We start from the raw sequence: 19684 nt of genomic DNA, 5'->3' as shown, positions 1-19684 counted from the left end.
GATAGACATTCATGTCTTTAAGAATTGCAAGTCTTATTGAAGTCATCAGAGATAAGTAGATAATTCTACTTTTTTAAGAGAAATTCTGCAATATTTATGAAACCATGGTGTTACAGTTTACTGACTTGGCTTGAGTAAATGTTTTTCAAAGGAGGTAACACTTACAGTTACTTGGAGAATGAGAAGTTTCCCAACCAATCTCAGGGAGATATGAAACGAATAGCTGGGGGAGGAAATTCAGGCAGAGAGATGAATCTGTGTAAGAGCACAAAGTCTTACATAAAAGATGGAGGGAGGTGGTTACAAATATTTCAAGGCAACTGGAGTCTTATTTGCACATCAAAATGGTGGGAAGATGAGCCATGTCAGAGGGCAGGAGCCAGATGTTGAAGGACAGTATAGGCCATGCTTAGAAGTTTGGGCTTCATCCCATAACCAGGATTTGCAAACTGGCAGCCAGCAGAGAATCCCTTCTTGGTTTGGCAAGTACAAAATTTTATAAGTTTTAAATTAGAATTTTCTAGGTAAGGAGGGATCTGTATCCTTGAAAAGTACACACATATAGAAATAAGTGGAAGATAGATACTTTACATGACAAAAGGCTTGATTTCAGACAAGCAAAATATATATATATGCCAGGAGAAGTGAGGAGTTAAACATCTAATAAACTCCAGCAAATATGGGAGGATGTGAGAAATGGTCCTGTTCAAGTGTGCAGAAAGAACAGCAGAGTAGCCAGGGAAAATATTTCTTTTCAATTAGTATTTAATAAATAAATTGAATTTTACAGATAAAATTTTCAGGATTAAAAAATACAGCTGTCTAATCCCTTAAAGTCACTAATATATTGGCATCCCAGTCAAGATAATAAGTAATTGATGAGTAATTTAATCAACAGTAAATATTTAGGAAGTATTTGCCAAATACAAATATAACTCTCTAAATTTTGGGAAGTCTAATATTATATTTTTGCTTAATAGACATAACTTCTAAAAACTAAGATGTGGAAACACTATAGATATTCATTATTATAGTAAGAAATAAGGTAGATAGTAAAAAGGAAAAATTAACTATTAAATAACAAATTTAAAATGGTCAATTTACAAGGTAATATTAATAAATTATCAAGTTATGCCAAAATATATTATTTAGCCCAAGTAGTTTTAGCATCTTCAATAATGAATACACCATATAAAATGCACAAATAGAAATAGAAAGCCAGAATATATCCTATGAGCATTTTTACCAGTGCGTTAATGACCTGCTAGAGTTAGTACCTTGGGCTTTGCCTCCAGCCTTAAAATACAGTCAGTTATTACCTGCTCAAATCTATGCCAGCATGTTTTAACTAGACTAAATATACTCTAAAGAGAGGTAAATATTATACTATTTCATTTTCATTCTCAGCTTCTAAAATCACAGCTATTATTCATAATTCAATTGTAGTTTTCAGTATGCCATAATGTACCTGTAAGTGAAAATCATGTACTTGTGAGAGTGTTTAAGTTTTTTGACTCATAAAATTAGAAATAACAGAGTGTGAAGAGGGTTTAAAATAAGTTCTTATATATACTTAAACAATGTATTATCATTTTTTTCTTTTTTACCAAATATAGTTTAGTTATGCCTTCCTTAGATCATAGCTTTTGAGATTATGTTAAGATATAGTTTGCCAAATAAACTAAACATAACCGAGATTTTAAAACCATTGTCAAAGTATAATAGAAACATATGGCATTCAGGGCAAGGTTTATTCATTTAAGTAATTATTGTTAATTTGCTCATTATTTGAACTAACTCCTCCTCCTTCCGCTTGTTCCACAGCCAAAAAGCAATTTGTGCTTCATTAATTGTTCACAGAAATAAAGTATGTGGGGAGGGGGACAATATTTGAAGATTTAAATGGTCATTGCTACTGCTGCATTTCTTGTTCATCCAAAGTAAAACTAGATAATATTTGTGTAAGCAGCACCTTGTTGGTTGGATAGCTGAGAAATTACCATGATTTAAGTTTTGGTTTGCTTGAAGTTTCAATAAGCTTAGGGTCATTATGAAGCATTACCTTGTCATGAATTTTAAGGATAAAATTCATATTGATGATGATGATAATAACTTCCACATATATTAGTTTTAATTAAGCAAATAGAATGTGCAAGTACTATATTAAATACTTATTCACAGATTACCTCCTTTCACCTTCAAAACAACCCTATACAAAGTAAATGCTATTATCTCGGTTTTGCAGATACTAATAGCCCGTATTTGTTGAGTTCTAATTATGTGTTCAATTATCAACATCACAATGAGATAGTTACCATTTTCTAGAAAAGAAAATCCAAACAGAGTGAGAAAGCGATTTACCTACATTTCCATATGTAGTGATATTGGAGCCATGACTCATTTGTAATTTAAAATCTCAGGTTCTTAACCACAGTGCTGTGGTTATCCTATGTATTAATCAGTGTAAGTAAATGTAAATGCTTTAACAGAGAAACTTTGAATTTCATCAGATTGACAAAATAAAGTTTACATTGTTTACTCATGTTATGATCCAAGATTCAATGCAGTTGAAATGTTGAAATGTTGTCTATCAGTAATGGAATCTGAGACACAGACTTAATCAGAGTGCCCAAAGACAAAAATGCAGTAGATTTGATATAAATTAAACATTTTATCTGCCACACCTTATAAGTAAATCTTGACTTTTCTGTGTGAAATTAGAGAACTGTTGAATGATTTTAAGCACAGAATATAAATAAATTTCTATCTTAGAATTATGACTATGGTAATATTACAGAGACTAGACTGCACAGGGTTGAATGAGATAAGAAAATATGAAGCTATTTAGGGAAACCAATTTAGACAAGAAATGATGGGAGCAGGAATAATAAAGTGGTTACGGGAATTAAGAGAAGAGGTAGGAAAAGCCTCCAAGAGCAATTTGGAGGATAGATTCAAAAAGACTTATTCAATATTGGGTGTAACCAATTAAGCAGAATGGTCAACAATACTCCTGAGGTCTTAAGTAGGGAGAACATCATGGATGGTGGTAGGTATTATAATGTAGAATTGATTTATCTACATGTATGGAACAGTGTCAAGTAGGAGTCCTTTGTCTACTTGGGACACATACTGATTGTGCTGCATATGAGTTTGTTTGCATTTTTGTAAGAACTTTCTAACAGCAAAATCAAGAAAAATCAGAAGAGAAAAATCAAGTAAATTAACCTGGTTTCATTCATTCAATCATTTATTCAACAAATAAATTTGGACTGTGCACTATTTGTCAAGCACTGTGCTAGAAATTGTGCGAAGTAAAATAAAAGACACAATCTCTGGGTTGAGGATATTTAGGTCTAGCAGAAGACAGTTGTTGATATGGTTTGGCTGAGTCCCCACCCAAATCTCACCTTGAATTGTAATAATCCCTACATGTCAAGGGTGGGGCCAGGTGGAGATAATTAACTCAGTTTCCCCCATACTCTTTTCATGGTAGTGAATAAGTCTCACAAGATCTGATGATTTTATAAATAGGAGTTCCGCTACATAAGCTCTCTCTTGTTTGCTGCAATGTAAGACATGACTTTGCTTCTTTTTTCCCTTCCACCATGATTGTGAGGCCTCTCCAGCCATGTGGAACTGTGAGTCAATTAAACTTATTTCCTTTATAATTTACCCAATCTTGGGCATTTCTTTATTAGCAGCTTGAGAACAGACAAATACAGTTGTGATTCATCTTAATAAGTGTCAAATCAAAGCAAATTTGAGATTTTACAACAACTTGTAAAATAGAAACCCAAAAGGGTAGCAAGAGAGTGTCAAAACAGCATGTTCTCACTTATAAGTGGGTGCTAAACCTTGGGTACTCATGAACATAAAGATGGCAATAATAGACACTAGGGAACTACTAGAGTGGGGTTGGGGATAAGGGTTGAAAAACTAACTGTTGGATAGTATGCCTATTATCTGGGTAACGGGATCGTTAGTATCTCAAGCCTCAGTACTGCACAATATATTCATGTAACAAACCTACGACATGTACCCTCTGAATCTAAAATAAAAGTTGAAATTATTTTTTAAAGTCTTCATAAATGTTGAAAAAGACATAAAATTTAGTTAAGCAAACAAAAAGAGAAGATATGTTTAGGCTTACAGAAGTACATGCACACAGGTTCAGAAAAAAAATAGAAATGTCGTGATTGAAGATTACAAGAAAGTAAGCATGACCTGAGTAAGGAACTGGAGAAGGATTGGCAAGAAATAGGACTTATGAGGTAAGAGTTGCTAGGATATGAAAGATTCTTACAGTGTGTCATATGCCTTTTAAAGACTTATTAGAAGTTGAAAGTTAAAGTCACAGAAGAATTCTCGGCAGAGAAATGACATAGTCACATTTGTGATTTATAAAGGTAATTCTTACAATGGTGTGAAAAATAGATTGGATAAAAACAGGACCAGAGGCATGGGATCCTGTCAAGGCACTTTTAGAGAAGTCTAGCAGAGAAGCCATAGTGGTCTGAAGCAAAGTAGTTGCAGTGAGAATGCAAAGGAAGGGAGGAATTCAAGAAGTGTTAAGAGGCAAAATGGATAGAGTCTTAACTCCAATGAAATTAAAGGCTAAACAAGAGGGAGAAATTGAGGCTAATGTCCAGGCTTATGATTTAACTAGGTATTTAATGGTGGCAAGAGAGGTATTTAATGGCAAGACAGGAAAAAAATGAAAAGATAGGGAGATCTGAGGAGCAAAGAAGAAAGTAAACCTAGTATTTATTGTGTGTGTCAATATCTCTGAAGCATTCACGTAGAGATGTCCAGTAGAAAGTTGGATATAATTCTCTAAGTATAATAAAATATGACTCTAAGTTTCATGCACTGTCTATACCTATCCCTACATGGGTCAGTGCTTTAATGATGTCAAGTTGAGCCTCAGTCTTTTTTTGTTTTTCCATTTGACTTAGTTGGAACACTCTTACAAGTGAGAATAGGAGGAGAAAAAAGGTTAAATGCAAACACATCACCCACCATTACTACTTATTGTCAGTAGTATCATCTTTTTTAAAAAGATAATTATTAATTGGAGGAAGCCAACACTTACCTTTTTTATATCTTATGCCTGCTTTGAAAGAAAGGTAACTTGAAAGGAAAAATCTAAGCCAAAAATATGATGACACTTAAGAAAATCCCATGAGGTGCTAATTAATAGTTTACACTGATGACTATATATTTACAACGAGAAACTATCATAATTTGAGTTCAAATGTTGTACCTTTTCTGAACGGAAAAGTCAAATAATGAATATAAAAAGTCAATGAATATCAAGTTGCAACGACCGTTATGTAAGACATATTACAAAACCACAATGTAGTTATAAAAAAATTATGATTTTCATAAAATAAGTTGAATGTGAATTCAACCAAAGAAACTACATAATTGCAAAGCAGGGTCTGAAGCAGCTAGATTAAATAATGGGGCTTCTTAAATAATAAAATCTTTTTAGAAAATGAAGCTTTCTGAAAACTTTTCCAGAATGTTTTAGTACAGGCCACATGATTTATACCCATTTATTTAAAAATCCAAATTAAGCAAGGTTGACAAAGGACCTTACAAATGAAACTCTCTGGAGAAGAATCTAGAAGTTTGTTGGTAGGCTTCAGACATATGGATTGGTAGGGTTTCCCCGCATGTGAAGCAGTTTAAATAGTTCTTATTATCTTATGTTACTAATTCAAAGCCTAGTAGCCATTGCTGGTCAAAGCGGGTATGTGTTCCAGGATCTCACAACCTATAATAACCTCTCAGCTTTCTCCCAAGAGCCCTCCTTGCAAGAACATTGGGAAACTTATCTGACCACCACAAAGGTCTAAAAAAATCATTAGAGAAAAAATTTTCTTAAGAAAAGTCCAGAAATTTTTGGTAACATGCTTTAGAACATTGCTTTCTTTGCTTCTTGGTATGCATAGACATGGTATCAATAGCTTCAATGTGTTTCTTTGCTCTTTTATATAAATTGCTTGTCTAAGAAGACTTTTCTTTAGAAATTATGACTTTTTCAGTTCATAGTTTGAAATCATATAATCTCTAAGTGAGCTCTTACATTAGTGATTTAATCAGAAAATGTCTCTACTGAACAAGGTTTTTTTATTAATATGCAAATGAATGCCGTAAGGCAGATGACACTTTTTCCCAAACCACATTCAATTAACATACCAATAACTTTAGGTGCTCCTAGTGTAATCAGAATTAGTGTTTTACATGACAGATTTTTTAACTCTTCTTAGATTCTAAGATAAAGAATTAGATGCTATTATTTATTACCATGATGCAAATGCAAAACATAGGCTGAAAAGAATAGAAGAAAATAGCCAAAGATGACATAAATATAACTATGTTATAAATGCTCTTATTCAGCCTCCTGAGTTGATTACGAAACTAGGGAACCACATAATTACCCTAGATAGGGTATTTAGTATTAAATTTAATAATAGTGATCATCTGTTATGTTATAATTATGCAATCAAGTTCTCTTTTACCCTACAAGTGAAGATGAAACAATAAAAAAAAAATTAAAGAAAGCACAACAGATGAGAGGGTAAACTGCTCAAACTTCTAAGTGTCACCTAAAGCAAACTCACGTAGTTGAGGCATTTTAAGAGATTAAGTTTCAAAATTAAGAATTAACCTCAAGACATTGTCTACAGTCTTCTATGATAAGTGGGAAATGAGTTATTCAGTCTTAGCAGATTACCAATTGATGTTTCTGCTTTAAGTATTATTTACCTGCCATCAGGCAGGTCAGAATCAATACGGAACAAAAACACTGAAGTCTTTTGTTTTACCTTCTGTGTGTTGGAAAATATTTTTATAAAAATCAATTTCTTCAGCAACCACTTATTTTTCACCGATTATATTGTAGCCACTATTATACACTCTAGGACCACAGTATGAAAAATGTTCTTTTAGTATTCAAATGTAGCTTTTTACATATTGGATATTATTTTAAGAAATATAATTTATAATGTATAATGCACAATGCTATTATAATGGATGTAAAAATGAAGTGTGTTTTTTAAACTACCATCTCTAAATCACTTTATAGGTTTCATCACATAAATTTTTTGACTATTCGAATATATCGGTTTCTAGTAGAATGGTAAAGACTTGTGTATGTCAGCATGTTTGTCAGGGTATTTACTATGTTCCGAGTAGTACTGACTTCAATGATGGTTTCTCCTGGGAAAAAGGCTGGCACCCATTTTCCGGTTCTAGTATTCAACATGAATCTAAGTTACGCAAAAACCTAAGAAGTACTCTATGGAATGTTTCTGAAACTTAGAGTCATCGCTGATGCCATTAGTATTAAATGAATCAGGGTAGCTTCACTGTAATCAAGACAAAGATTTTACATTCATTTGAATTTAAGCATTTTTTTTTACTTCGAACATTAGTTTCGAGCAATCTATTCCTGACATAATACAAAGTAAAATCATTTAAAAGAGGAAGTTAATTTCTTAATTAAATTTAGCACCTCTCATCCTCGGTACACTAAGAATTTAAAATTTAATATTTAAAAAATGTTACACTTCAGCCTAATGCTTTACATATAACTATTGTATTATATTAGAGGATTATTTTTGCCATTCATATGGCTGACATCCAATATGCTGTTCTCCAACCACAGATCAACAATATAACTTTCAACAGCTCCTGTTGGCATGATACTATCTGCTGTAATTGCTCTTGGAGAAGTAGCACATTCCCTTAAGACAATATTGTGCCCTCTTTACATGCACATGTTATTTTTAGCTCTAGCAAGAGTTTGAAGGATGTTTATTTTTATATAAGAAGAAATAATAGGGGAAAGAAGGACAAAATCCCAGAGATATATTTACAGTTCTATAGTAACATTTTCTTTTTCTGGTGTGGGAAGGAGCATTGGTGATTTACCCAATAAAATGAAATGAAATATAAAAGCAAAAGCAAACCAACATACCCTTGCTGGAATACTCCTTCTCTAACAGCTATCACCCTGTATCTCAATTTTAAGCCTAATCACATTTTTAAAAATATTATTTTATGTAAGCAAAGCAGCAAATTGAATGGAAGCTTTTGTTTTTCATTTTATTTGACTTCAAAGCAGCATTTGACTCTTGCTTATTTATTTCTTTTTTAAAGCACACTCTTCACTCGGCTGCATGACACAACAATTTTCTGGCTTTCCCTCTACCATTTTACCAACTTCATCTGACTCTTTTACTGACTGTTCTTCCTCTACCTGGGCTTTTAATAAAAACTTAGCTCTTCAGTATTTCCCAATATTCTTTTTTGGTACGTAAGAAGAAATAATAGAGGAGAACTTTTATTATCAACAGCTTCCTCTAAGATTGAAACCTTAAAATCTAATTCTCTGATTAATATTTCTTTTGGGATATGTCAAATTTACCTGGAATTGAATATTTCCAAAGCAGAATGTTTTGTCGTAATTCAATTATTTAAACTGGTTCATTTTCTGCTGCTTTGTTCCTAAGGAATGGCATCAAGTTTTCAATTTATCAAGAAAGAAACTTTATATATATCTTTATTAATTTCCTCTCAGTCTACCCTTAAAATCAAGGCATCACCAAGTTTTTTTGATTTTATGTCCTAAATTCATCTACTTTTTTCACGACCTTCACTCATCCAAGTCCAAAAAACTATCATTTCTTTGGGACACTACAGAGGTCTTGATAGAAAAACAGACAGACCAATTGATCAATAGATAGATATATCCAATCCATTCTCCATATTGAACCAATAATTTTACAAGGTAATATAGTTATTTTATTTTTTCTCTCTTTCTCTAGTTCATCTCTCCCTCCATCTCTCTCTCTCTCTCTCTCTGTGTCTCTCATACACACACACAAACAAACATACACACACATACTTAACAATTTCTTTATTGTAGTAGGTTAGATTAAAACTCAGAAGTCTTCATTATTTCTCCTTCCCTAATAGAGTAGTGAAGTACATTTCCACACCCCTTGACTTTAGTAGTAGAGTATATTTCCCCAGCCATGAGATTTGCCTGGCCATTAGTTGAAGCTGGAAGACAAAGTGATCCGTTTCCAAGCCCAGACTGTCAGATGCCTCAGGATTTTTCACCTGCCTTGTAAGTAAGTGCTTTTCCACCCCTTTGGAGAGAACTTGTCCAGGCTAGCCCATGGCCAAAAGGAGAATAAGAGACATAAGGAACAAAGATGAACTGCCTCTCTCAATCTACTGCTAAGATTTTTGTGCTTGACTGTTATACAGAATAATTGAGAGTATTGGTAAGTGTTATTTATGGTTTCTTATTTTTCTAAATATAAAGTAAAATAACTTGAATATATTCAAAAATCCTGTATAATTTGTCCCTCTACTTCATGTCAAGCCTCATTTGACACGAAGCTCCCTATGTCGTCTTCCAGTGCCAAATCAGGATGCCTTTATTCTAGTTCTGTCAACTCACCAATGATTTCTCCAAGCTCAGAAACTTACACATTTTCATATCTCTTTTTTTCTTCTTGTTGCTTTCTAGTTAGCTCCATCTCATTCTTCAGAATCTGAACTCGAGTACTACTTTCTCAAGATTAGCTTGAGGCAATTACTATTCTACATTAGTGTGTCTTTATAATTGGTTTCCACCATTAAATTAAGTCTTCTAATAATATAATTATTAAATTATTGAATAAAGTAATTAATGAGCGAGGTGATCCAAGCTAGATGTGAGTCATTTTCAAACGTCCTAGTAATTGCACACTGTTGACACTTGCTAGCCCAATAGCAGCTAGGAAGTATTTTTTTGCAAGTGGTTGTATGTGTATTAACATAACTTATAAGTGATGTAAAACAAATTTAATAAAGGTACTCATGGTGTCTCTTTCTCTTTATAACCCCAAACTGGGAAAAATTTTAAATTTCTTCATCAGCTTCTTTTAAATAGAATAGATCAGTCAAGTTGAGAATCCATTAGCCCTCTTGCTCTGTGTTTCCTTGATGTCTTCCCATGAAATGCTTTCACTTTCTATCAAGAAAAACATTAACTTAACCTTGAGCATTATTTAATGCATTTGTTTAAATAATAACAGACGTGAGTTATAAATTCATAGCTTTTCTTTTCAGCTACCAGCCTTGGGAATCGGATCATTTCCTATGCCGCTAAATTGGATGTAAAATGTGTTTTCTATACCATGATAGTAATTTTAATTTGGAATTCTGTGCAGAATTGTTCTATATTTGGGATACAATAAATATTATAAGTACCTTTGGTTCAGTCTCTTGTTCATTCATTATGATGGGTGCAGAACTGTCTCCCAGATGCGACTGTAAGCACATTTTAAAGGTAAGAAATTCATTTTATTCACGTGTATATCCTTCCTTTACTTCTAAAATACAGTTCAGTTTTAAACATGCAATGGTTAATCTATATTTATTGAAATGTTAAAACTTATTAGATATAAAGTATTACCTCTTCCACAAACATCATATTGGCACCAAGGCAAAAAGCTGGAATAATTTTCACTGTCCTCTTTATTACAGAAAGTCATTCTACCACATTCAACAATTTCTCCTTATTTGAAGTCCATATCATAAGATTCTATACCCTCTCTCTTTTTTATCGAAGTCAATCTCCAAATTTCCACACAGTCCCTACTTATCTCAAGAATATATTAATACCTTTTCCATTATTTTTCAGTTTATCCAAATGCGTGTTAATATCCTGAGGAATCTCAATTGTAACATGAAAATTTCAACAGTGTTATCTTAGAGATGCTGTACTTTCTCAAAGAAAACTATCTTTATTTTCACCACAGGAAGAAACTACCAATTTAGACTTCCAAAAATTATTAATATCTCTCTCTGGCATTTTTACTTATCTATATCCATTGAGTTTGCATCACTTTTTCATCTGTCCTCTGTTCCCTCTGTTTGTTCCAATCATGGCAGCCTATCACACCCTCCTAGTTTTATGGTCCTTTCTATTAATTCTAATCACTTTGATTCACTGTTCCAAATCTTCACTGTCCAGCTTACTGGATACCTCAACTTCTTTAATTTGTTTGTTTCCATCTTGCTGGTTTAAATCCCTGGATAACTTCAATTATCTCTTTGGTCAGTTCTTACTCCTGGGATGTTATTATTGACAAAAATAATGAAACTGCTATTCTTGCCATTCTACCATAATAGGCAAACATATAGTTGTCTGGAGTGCTTGGCTTGATAATGGATTGCTGAAGATATGGTACACAAATAAATGTTCAAAGACAGACTGGAGAGAGATTTGACCAAAAGACGCTGCATCCCAAATTTGACAAAAAGAGACTGCGTCTCAATCTGTAGATAATAGGTAATACCAGAAGTTACTAGGAAAAGGAAATCATATTTCTTGACCTGCCCTAGAGGCTAAAATGTGTATATTATGATAATACAAAAACAAGTTATTACAGTTTGAATGTATATTAATATAAAATCAATACTATAGAGAAAATGAAGATGATAAAAATAGACTTCCTTATAGGTGAAAGCTAAATTTTTAAAGGAACTGCTATGAAAATATTTCTTAATTGTAATTCCCAAACCTGACTATACTAATCATGTGTGGGATTTTTTTCAAATGTTGAGGCCAAGGCTCCACCCTGTAGTTTAAGATTCTCTACGTCTTTAGTAGGGATGAGGAATCTCCGTTCTTCGGAAGCACCACTAATCACTGTGATGTATGTGCAGGTCTGAGAATCACTACAGGAAGCAAAATTCAGGTCACCTTTACCCCTCAATATGTGGAGTTTTACTTCCTTTTTTCCCATAATCAGTTATTTTAGAAGAAATCTCTAAGCTAGCAGCAGTTTTCTATTTATTGCTGTGGAAACCATTTTTCATGGGTTGAAAACGCAGTCCTCTATGGGCCACATTTCCCTCAGTCAGAGATGTTTTGCATTGTCTTGCTGTCAGTCATTCTTTCAGTAGTAATCGCCTATCAATTTTACCTCTCCTGTCAAGTGATTTTTATGGCATCTATGATTTATGTGGCAGGAACTGCTTTCCAGAGCAAGGCATCAGATTTGAACACTGTTTACAGGACTAAGATCCATCTCAATGCCATGCTAGCAATGATTATCCTGAATGCTATTGAGAAGGAATTTGAACAGCTTGAGATTCAGTGGCAATTCTCTCCACATAATCATCAGACAAACTCAGTGTGTTGGATTTCTTTGCCAAAAGGGTGAAAAAATAAATATCTCAAAGTTGAAGAAAATTTGGTTTATAATTCAAAAGCTATTATTAAATGTTTTTCCAGCTTTGTTGAGATACAGCTGACAAATTGATAGATTGTATATATTTAAGGTATATAATATGGTGTTTTGATATAAAATATATGTGAAAATCCTCATAAACTTATGGAATGATTTCCACAATCAAACTAATTAACATATCCATTACCTCACATAGTTACCTTTTTGTGTGTTTGTGCTGAGAACACTTAAGGTCTAATCTTTGTAAATTTCAATCATCAATACATTATTATTAAACAGAGTTACCAGGCTATATTTTAAGATTTCAGGAATTTATTCATCTTATAGCTAAAAGTTTATATACTTTGACAAGATCCCCATTTCTACATTCCCCTGGTCCCTAGCAACCACCATTCTACTTTGTTTCTCCAAATTTAACATGTTTAAATTTCACATGTAAATAGCATCATGCAAAATCTATAAAACTTTATCCTATCAATCACAAAATGGATTTAGAAGATTGCAATTCATAGGACTTCAGCAATGGTAGGAAGTGATTTTCTTCAATAATTAAAATCTAACCTTATTAGCAAACCTTAAGTAAAAATGAGCAAACACCTTTGGACGCAATTTCAAACCTGAACTCTTAAATAAATTAAAGATTTATTTTGATTGACTCAAAATTTTGTTTGGTCATTAATAATTTGGAAAAACCTGTTTACTTAGATCCAAAAAACAAGTTTCTGAGAAGAAATTCACTTTGTGACATACAAAATTTTGACACATTTTTTGACTAATTCCCTCTTGGGCGTACTCCCATAATCTCATCTTGAGGGTATGGAGTGAATCCCCAGAAAACTGCAGCAGCCTTGTGGAAGAGTAGTCTGACGGTTAAAAGAAAACAACAACAAATTCAACAAAAGAGACCCCACAAAAAACCCATTCAAAGGTAATCAGCCTCAAAGATCAAAGATAGATAAACCCACAAAGATGAGAAAGAATCAATGAATCTATTTCAATAGAGCCAGTAAATGCTAAAACATAAATAGTGCCAATTAGTTAAAATTCCATATTTTTAGAGCTATCATCTTTTCCTTTTGCAAAGAATTAATTTAATCTAGTTTTTAATGTACAATTAGAAAATATATTGCCATCTCTTACAAGGCCTATTTTCTGGTCATGGAGAGGGCTGAGTTGGCTGGCAATCTAGCCATACTTCTTTGATTGAAACATGTCACTTTAGACCAGACTCAGTGGCTCATGCTTGTAATCCCAGCACTTTGGGAGACCTCACCTGAGGTCAGGAGTTTGAGACCAGCCTGGCCAACGTGGTGAAACCTCATATCTACTAAAAATACAAAATTAGCTGGACATGGTGATACATGCCCATAATCCCAGCTACGCGGGAGACTGAGGCAGGAGAATCGCTTGAACCCTGGAGGTGGAGGTTGCAGTGAGCCAAGATCATGCCATTGCACTCCAGCCTGGGTGACAAGAGTGAAACTCCATCTCAAAAGAAAATAGATAGATAGATGATAGATAGATAAATAGATGATAGATAGATGATAGATAGATAGACAGATATCACTTTATCAAATCCATGGTCATGTATTTCAGGCTTAGAACTGATGAAATATCAAATCATTACACTCATTTTTCAATAACATTAGAAGAAATCCAAGTATATTGTTCACAGTCACTCATTAAAAATATCTGTTTTTCTCTGTTCTTTATACTTTGAAAATTGTTGAGAGAATCTCACCTTGCTTCCCCAGTTAAGCTCACTTTCCCACATCATTTCCCAATTCTTCCCTCTAACTTATTGCTATGCTCACTGCTATGCTGGAAAATAAAGCAGCTTATCCTTCACTCTGACCATTTTCCTGTGATAATCTGATGAAGTTGCCTTTGTCCTTTCTACTTTTTTATCTTTCCACACTCCTCATAATGGAAGTCCAGAGAAGAGATGAAGTCAGAATCCTAGTGGACAGAAAGAAGAAAGACTAAGAAACACATAAATTATTTTTCACACTTTCTTCAAAAATGTACATGATAGAAATAGTGCTTTCAGTGAAATATTGAACTTGAAATGTTGGAAATCATAAAAGAATGGAAGAATCCAGGGAGCTAAGCAGCATCATTCTTTATGCCATACTTTCAAAACACCTCACAAGTTAATACCCACTGGTTTGGAATTCCAGCCAGCCAGTGGCAAAGGCTGGAGTCTGCCTGAGATGAGACCAAATTCCTGGGGTGAGGGGTGGCTGCCATCTCTGTGGTTCAGTAGACTCAGCCATTCCAGCCTGCTGGCTTTGGAGAATCCAAATGATCCGGATGAAGGGTCCCTCACAACACAGCACAGCTGCCTTGCCAGATCATGGCCAGATTGCTTCTTTAAGCAGGACCCAGATCCATTTCTTTTCACTGGGCAGGACCTGCCTATGGGGGCTTCAGTCACTCCAGCCAGGCTTCTACAGACCAAGCTCTGATCTCTCCCTGGGATGGAGCTCCCAGCAGGTGGTGTGGCCAATATCTCTGCAGTTTGGCTAACTCAGCCATTCTAACCTGCCAACTTTGGTGAATCCAAACGGTCTCGACAAGGAAGTGTCCCCCACAATACAGCACACCTGCTCTACCAGAAAGCTGCCAGACTGCTTCTTTAAGTGTGTTGCTGATCCAATTCCTCCTGACTAGCTGAGACCTCCTAAAGGGGCCTCCAGCCACCTCCTACAGGTGCATTTAAGCCAGCAACAGGTCAGTAACCCCTGCAATGAAGCCTCTAGAGGAAGGAAAAGGCTAGCACCTTTGCTGTTTCACAGCCTTCACTGGTGGTATGTCCAGGTATAGGTAAAAATGAGGCAACAAGCGTATGGAGTGAATCCCCAGAAAACTGCAGCAGCCTTGTGGAAGAGTGCCCTGACTCTTAAAAGAAAACAAACAGAAAACAACAACAAATTCAACAAAAGAGGCCTCACAAAAAACCCATTCAAAGATAATCAACCTCAAAGATCAAAGATAGATAAGCCCACAAAGACGAGAAAGAATCAATGTAAAAATGCTGAAAACTCGAAAGTCAGAGCACCTCTTCTCCAAATGACAATACCTCTCCAGCAAAACTACAGAACTGGGCTGAGACTGAGATGGCTGAATTGACAGAAATAGGAGTCAGGTGTGTAACATAATATTAGGTGGGTAATAATGAACTTCACTGAGCTAAAAAACCACGTTATAACCCAGTGCAAAGAAGCTAAGAATCATGATAAAACAATGCAGGAGCTGATAGCCAGAATATCTAGTTTAGAGAGGAACATAACTGACCTAATAGAGCTGAAAAACAGAACACAAGAAACTCACAATGCAACCACAAGTATTAATAGCAAAAGAGATCAAGCAGAGAAAAGAAACTCAGAGCTTGGAGACTATCTTTCTGAAATAAGACAGGCAGACAAAAATAGAGAGAAAAGAATGAAAAGAAATGAACAAAACCTCTCAGAAATATGTGATTATGTAAAAAGACCTAACCTGTAACTGATTGGGGTACCTGAAAGGGAGAACAGAACCAAATTGCAAAACGTACTTCAGGATATTATCCAGGAGAACATCTCCAACCTAGGAAGACAGGCAAGCATTCAAAGTTAGAAACTGCAGACAACCCCAATAAGACACTCCAGAAAAAAAAAAATCAACTCCAAGACACATAATTGATAGATTCTCCAAAGCAAAAATGAAAGAAAAAATGTTAAGGGCAGCCAGAGAAAAAGGCCAGGTCACCTACATAGGGAAGCCCATAAGACTACCAGTGGACATCTCAGTGGAAACCCTGCAAGCCAGAACAGATTGGGGGGTCAGTATTCAACTTTCTTAAAGAAAACAATTTCCAACCCAGTCTTTCATATCCAGCCAAATTAAACTTCATAAGTGAAGAAGAAATAAGATCCTTTACAAACAAGCAAATGCTGAGGGAATTTGTCACCACCAGATCTGCCTTGCATAATCTCCTTAAGGAAGCACTAAATATGGAAAGGAAAAACCATTACCAGCCACTACAAAGACACACAGACCAGTGACACAATAAACCACATAAACAAGTCTGCAAAATAATCAGCTAGCATCATACTGACAGGATCAAATTCACACATAACAATACTAACCTTAAATGTAAATGGGCTAAATACTTCAATTAAAAGACACAGAATGACAAGCTAGATATAGAGCCAAAGCCCACTGGTATGCTTTCTACAAAAGACCCAGCTCATGTGAAAAGAAACACATGGGCTCAAAATGAAGGGATGGAGGAAATTTTACCAAACAAATGGAAAACAGAAAAAAGCAAGGGTTGCAATACTAGTTACTGACAAAACAGACTTTAAACCAACAAAGATAAAAAATGGCAAAGAAGGGCATTACATAATGGTAAAGGATTCAATTCAAGAAGAAGAGCTACCTATCCTAAATATATATTCACCCAATACAGAAGCACCCAAATTTATAAAGCAAGTTCTTAGAGATCTTCAAAGAAACTTAAAGTTTCACACAGTAATAGTGGGAGACTTTAACAATGAGACAGAACATTAACAAATATATTCAGGACATGAACTCAACTCTGGATCAAGTGAACCTGGTTCATATCTATGGAACTCTCCACCCAAAAACAACAGAATATACATTCTTCCCATCACCACATGGCACCCACTCTAAAATTGATCACATAATCAGCAGCAAAACACTCATCGACAAATGCAAAAGAACTGAAATTATAACAAACAACCTCTAGGACTACAGCACAATCAAATTAGAGCTCGAGATTAGAAATTTACTCAATACTACATGAAACTACATGAAAATTGAACAGTCTGCTCTGGAATGACTCTTCGGTAAGTAATGAAATTAAGACAGAAATTGAGAAGTTATGCAAAACTTATGGGAACAAAGAGAGAACATACCAGAAACTCCAGGATGCAGCTAAAACAGTGTAAAGAGGAAAATTTATAGCACTAAATGCCCATATCAAAAAGCTAGGAAGACTCAAGTTAAAAACCTACATTGCAACTAAAATAACTGGAGAACTAAGAGCAAACAAACCCAAGCTACCAGAAGACAAGAAATAACCAAGATCAGAGCTGAACTGAGGAGATGGAGACATTAAAAAACCCTTAAAATATCAATGAGTACATATAAAATATATAACAATAGATATATAACATAGAAATACCACTAGCTAGACTAATAAAAAAGAAAAAAACAGAAGTATCAAATAGACACAATCAGAAATGATAAGGGGGCTATCATCACTGACCCCACAGAAATACAAACATCAGAGATTACTAAACAATTCTATGCATATAAGCCAGAAAATCTAGAAAAAATGGATAAATTCCTGGACACATACAACCTCCCAAGACTGAACCAGGAATAAATCGAATCCCTGAATACACTAATAATGAGATCTGAAATTGAGGCAGTAATAAAGAGCCTACCCACTGAAAAAAAGCCCAGGTTCAGACAGACTTATAGCTGAATTCTAACAGGGTTATGAAGAAGAGCTGGTACCATTTCTACTAAAACTATTCCAAAAAAAACTGAAACAGAGGGACTGCTTTGTAACTATGAGGCCAGCATAATAAAGATATCAAAACCTGCAAGATATATATATATATAAACAAAATAACTTTAGGCCAATATCCTTGATAAATGTTGATGCAAAACTCCTCAGGGAAATACTGGCAAACCAAACCAAGCAGCACATCGAAAAGCTTATCCACCGTGATCAAGTTGGCTTCATCCCTGAGACGCAAGTTTGGTTCAACACATGCAAATCAATAAATCTGATTTATTTGATAAAATTCAACATCCCTGCCTGTTAAAAACTCTCAATAGACTACATATTGAAGGAAAATACCTCAAAATAATGAGAGCCATATATGACAAACCCACAGCCTACATCATACTGAATAGGCAAATGCTGGAAGCATTTCCCTTAAAACCCAGCACAAGACAAGGATGCCCTCTCTCACCACTCCTATTCAATGTAGTATTGGAAGTTCTGAATAAGGCAATTAGACAAGATAAAGAAATAAAGGGCATTCAAATAGGAACAGAAGAAGTCAAATTTTCTTTGCAGATTACATGATCCTATATCTCAAAAACCTCATCATCTCAGCCTAAAAGCTTCTTAAGCTGATTAGCAACTTCAGCAATCTCAGGATACAAAATCAATGTGAAAAAAGTCACTAGCACACCTATATACCAACAGCAGGTAAGTAGAGAGCTACATAAAGAAAATGTGGTACATAAAGAAATGTAGTATGTAACCACCATGGAATACTATGCAGCCATAAAAAGGAATGATTCTATGTCCTTTGTGTGGACATAGATGAAGTTGGAAGCCATTATCCTCAAGAAAGTTACACAAAAACAGAAAAATAAATTCCACATATTCTCACTTACATGTGGTATCTGAATGATGAGAACCTATGGACGCATGAGGGGGAACAACACCCACTGGGGCCTGTTGTGAGGGGGTGGGGTCAGGGAAGTCAGGGGAGGGAAAGCATGAGGAAAAATAGGTAATGGATGCTGGACTTAAAACCTACATGATAGGATAATCTGTGCAGCAAATCACCATGGCACATGTTTACCTATGTAACCATGTACCCCTGAATTTAAAATAAAAGTTGAAAAAAACCAATAAATTATTGAAAAAAAAACAAACATTATATATAATATATAATTTTATATATACTATATATACATATCTGTTCTCTCTCTCTCTCTCTCTCTCTATATATATATATATACACACACACAATTAGCTATTCTTCCTTGAAGTGATCCATAGAGACTTGAAGAATCAGCAATGCAGCCTAAGTCATTTCTACTAACCTAGTCTATAGGTGTCACTTCTTTTATTTTGTACAAAGCTTTTCATAGCTACATGCCCTGAGAAAGACTAGTTAAAATAGCTGAAGGAAATATGTTCGGCCATATGAGGCACTCTCTCTCTCTCACTCTCTCTCTCTATAGAGAGAGACTTATATGGCTGAACATATATATATATATATATATATAGAGAGAGAGAGAGAGAGAGAGAGAGAGAGAGAGAAAGAGAGAGAGAGATCTCCCAAGAAAATCTGCTGAGTATGATGACTATATTAATCCTAAAGATGGCTGCTACTTTAAAAAAGCCATTATTTTTAAGAGTTTTTTTCAAAACATGAAACTTAAAAGCTAGAGTTAGAAATAAAAGTGTTAAGATTGTTATAGCTTTCCTAATATTTCATATTACCTTTGTACTTCGTTCAATAAGTGAACAAATTAATCAGGATGAAACAGAGATTCAATTGCCTTGCTCTCTTGCTAGAAATTTGTAGATTAAGGATTAAATCTTTAAATTGCATGGGAGAAGGGAATATAAATATATAGGATTATAGACAACCATG

The 19684-nt window shown here is 34.6% G+C and overlaps 1 long non-coding RNA gene across 1 annotated transcript in view; it reads left to right on the top strand.

Moving 5' to 3' along the window:
• The window catches only part of LOC134759467 (uncharacterized), a 74585-nt gene that overhangs the window by 574 nt on the left and 54327 nt on the right, over nt 1–19684 (top strand). The gene's annotated exons all lie outside the window — the stretch shown is intronic.

This window comes from Pongo abelii, chromosome 10, assembly GCF_028885655.2.
Source record: "Pongo abelii isolate AG06213 chromosome 10, NHGRI_mPonAbe1-v2.0_pri, whole genome shotgun sequence".
Classification (NCBI taxonomy): domain Eukaryota; kingdom Metazoa; phylum Chordata; class Mammalia; order Primates; family Hominidae; genus Pongo; species Pongo abelii.
The sequence above is the reverse complement of the archived record's forward strand: the minus strand, read 5'-3'. Positions and strand labels throughout refer to the sequence as shown.